Source organism: Arachis duranensis, chromosome 1 (genome assembly GCF_000817695.3).
Source record: "Arachis duranensis cultivar V14167 chromosome 1, aradu.V14167.gnm2.J7QH, whole genome shotgun sequence".
In the NCBI taxonomy this organism is placed as follows: domain Eukaryota; kingdom Viridiplantae; phylum Streptophyta; class Magnoliopsida; order Fabales; family Fabaceae; genus Arachis; species Arachis duranensis.
In genome coordinates this window covers 70728428-70731441 of record NC_029772.3, presented here as the reverse complement: position 1 = coordinate 70731441, position 3014 = coordinate 70728428, and positions in this window count along the sequence as shown.

The following is a 3014-nucleotide window of genomic DNA, read 5'->3' as shown; positions in this document are numbered from 1 at the left end:
CATGGAAGGATCAACAAAAGCCTCAACAAGGCTTTAATAATGGTGGAAGAAATAGGCTCAGCAATATCAAGCCTTATCCATAATCTTCTCAGCAACAGATAGAGAATTCTGAACAGAGCACCTCTAACTTAGAAAACTTAGTCTCTGATCTATCTAAGGCCACTTTAAGTTTCATGAGTGAAACAAGGTCCTCCATTAGAAATCTGGAGGCACAAGTGGGCTAGCTGAGTAAGAAAATCACTGAAACTCCTCTTAGTACTCTCCCAAGCAATACTGAAGAGAATCCAAAAAGAGAGTGCAAGGCCATTGATATAATCAATATGGCCGAACCTAGAGAGGAAGGAGAGGACGTGAATCCCAATGAGGAAGACCTCATGGGACGTCTCTCAAGCAAGAAGGAGTTCCCTATTGAAGACCCAAGGGAATCTGAGGCTCATATAGAGACCATAGAGATCCCATTAAACCTCCTTCTGTCATTCATGAGCTCTGAAGACTATTCTTCCTCTGAAGAGGATGAAGATGTAACTGGAGAGCAATTTGCTCAATATTTAGGAGCTATCATGACGCTGAATGCCAAGTTATTTGGTAATGAGACTTGGGAAGGTGAACCTCCCTTGCTCATTAGTGAACTAGATACATGGGTTCAGCAAACCTTACCTCAAAAGAGATAAGATCCTGGCAAATAGGCACCATGATCTTTGAAAAAGCTCTGTGTGACCTGGGGTCAGGCATAAATCTTATGCCACTCTCTGTAATGGAGAAGCTGGGGATCATTGAGGTACAACCTGCCATATTTTCATTACAAATGGTAGATAAGTCAGTAAGACAAGCTTATGGATTGGTAGAGGACATGTTGGTAAAGGTTGAAGGCCTTTACATCCCTGTTGATTTCATAATCTTAGACACTAGGAAGGAGGAGGATGAATGCATCATCCTTGCAAGACCTTTCCTAGCCACAGCAGGAGCTGTGATAGATGTTAACAGAGGAGAATTAGTCCTTCAATTGAATGGGGACTACCTTGTGTTTAAGACTCAAGGATCTTCTTCTTTAAAATTAGAGAGGAAGCATGAAAAGCTTCTCTCAGTACAAAGTCAAACAAAGCCCCCACAATCAAACTCTAAGTTTGGTGTTGAGAGCCCTCAGCCAAACTCTAAGTTTGGTGTTGAATCCCCACATCCAAACTCTAAGTTTGGTGTTGGGAGTCTACAACATTGACCTGATTACCTGTGTGGCTCCATGAGAGCCCACTATCAAGCTATTGACATTAAAGAAGCGCTTATTGGGAGGCAACCCAATTTTTATTTATCTAATTTTATTTTTTTCTTTTATTGTTCTTTAATGTTTTATTAGGTTCATGATCATGTGGAGTCACGAAAAAATACTAAAATTAAAAACAGAATAAAAAACAGCAGAAGAAAAATCACACCATGGAGGAAGGACTTACTGGCGTTCAAACGCCAGTAAGGAGCATCTGGCTGGCGTTCAACGCCAGAACAGAGCATGGATCTGGCGTTGAACGCCAGGAATATACCCTGAGGAGAGCTGGCGCTGAACGCTAGAAACAAGCATGGAACTGGCGTTCAACGCCAGAAACATGCTGCAGTTGGGCGTTGAACGCCCAACATAAGCATCACTTCGGCGTTTAAACGCCTGAATTGTATGCAAAGGCATTTTACATGCCTAATTGGTGCAGGGATGTAAATCCTTGACACCTCAGGATCTGTGGATCCCACAGGATCCCACCTACCTCAACTCACCCTCTCTCCTCTTCTTCACATTCATCCTCTCTTCCCCATAAACACTCTTCCCCAAAAACCCTTCACCAATCACCTCAATCTCTCTTTCCAATTACCCCCCTTCGCCACTCACATCCTCCCACTCTTCCCCATAAATCCCACCTACCTTCAAAATTCAAAATCACTTTCCCACCCAACCCACCAATATGGCCGAACCTTAACCCCTCTCCCTCCACTATAAATACCCCTCCATTCTTCTTCATTTTCACACAACACAACCCTCTCTTCTCCACCTTGGCCGAAACACAACCTTCTCTCCTTCTCCTCCATATCTTCTTCTTCTTCATCTATTCTTTATTCTCTTGCTCGAGGGCGAGCAATATTTTAAGTTTGGTGTGGTAAAAGCATAGCTTTTTGGTTTTCCATAACCATTAATGGCACCTAAGGCCAGAGAAACCTCTAGAAAAGGGAAAGGGAAGACAAAAGCTTCCACCTCCGAGTCATTGGAGATGGAGAGATTCATCTCCAAAGCCCATCAAGACCACTTCTATGATGTTGTGGCTAAGAAGAAGGTGATTCCTGAGGTCCCTTTCAAGCTCAAGAAAAATGAGTTCCCGGAGATCCGACATGAGATCCAAAGAAGAATTTGGGAAGTTCTGACCAACCCCATTCAACAAGTTGGAATCTTGATGGTTCAAGAGTTCTATGCCAATGCATGTATCACTAGGAATCAAAGTATGAACCCGAATTCAAAGAACTATCTTACAATAGTTCGGGGGAAATACTTAGATTTTAGTCCAAAAAATGTGAGGTTGGCATTCAACTTACCCATGATGCAAGGAGATGCACACCCCTACACAAGAAGGATCAACTTTGATCAAATGTTGGACTAAGTCCTTATGGACATATGTGTTGAAGGAGCTCAATGGAAAAGAAACTCCAAAGGCAAGCCGGTTCAATTAAGAAGACTGGACCTCAAGCCTGTGGCTAGAGGATGGTTGGAGTTTATCCAACGCTCTATCATCCCCACTAGCAACTGATCTGAAGTTACCGTGGATCGGGCCATCATGATTCATAGCATCATGAATGGAGAGGAAGTAGAAGTTCATGAAGTCATCTCCCTTGAATTCTACAAAATAGCCGAAAAGTCCTCCACCATGGCAAGGCTAGCTTTTCCTCATCTTATTTGCCATCTATGTTACTCAGCTGGAGTCATCATAGAAGGAGACATCCCCATTGAGGAGGACAAGCCCATCACTAAGAAAAAGATGGAGCAA